Source organism: Sinocyclocheilus anshuiensis, unplaced genomic scaffold (genome assembly GCF_001515605.1).
Source record: "Sinocyclocheilus anshuiensis isolate Anshui unplaced genomic scaffold, SAMN03320099.WGS_v1.1 scaffold466, whole genome shotgun sequence".
Taxonomy (NCBI): domain Eukaryota; kingdom Metazoa; phylum Chordata; class Actinopteri; order Cypriniformes; family Cyprinidae; genus Sinocyclocheilus; species Sinocyclocheilus anshuiensis.
Genome location: NW_015544159.1, coordinates 603,942 through 604,559, shown reverse-complemented (window position 1 = coordinate 604,559; position 618 = coordinate 603,942).

Here is a 618-nt window from a genome sequence, read left to right as displayed (position 1 = left end):
GGCTCGAAGGGAGTCTTACAGAGAGCTTTTAACACCCCAGCCAGGTCCCACGGAGGGACACGAGATTGTACGGGAGGCCTCAGTCTCAGTGCACCCCGGAGGAAACGTGTAACCAGGGGGTGTCTGCCCACTGACTGGCCACCAATAGGGGTGTGGTAGGCCGCAATGGCCGCCACGTAGACCTTTAGGGTGGAGTGGGTCAACCTTGTGGAGAGATAGGCCTGCTGGAACTCCAGAACTGTACCAACCAGGCAGTTGACTGGGTCGAGCTGGTGGTCTCCGCACCAAGAAGTGAAAAGCTTCCACTTCAGGCCATACAGTTTCCTCATAGGGGGAGCTCTGGATTGGAGGATGGTCTCAACAACCTCAGTTGAGAGACCGGAAGCTACGAGTCGTGCCCCCTCAGGGGCCACACCCACCGCTTTGGGCAGGGGTGGGATATCGTGCCCTCCGCCTGTGAGAGGAGATCCCTCCTGACGGGAATCTCCCATGAAGAGCCGTCGAGGAGAGAAACCAGGTCCGAGAACCATACTCGGCCCGGCCAGAATGGGGCTATTAGCAGTAGGCAGACCCTGTACTAGCGTACTCTCTCCAGAACTCCCGGGAACAGAGCAATCA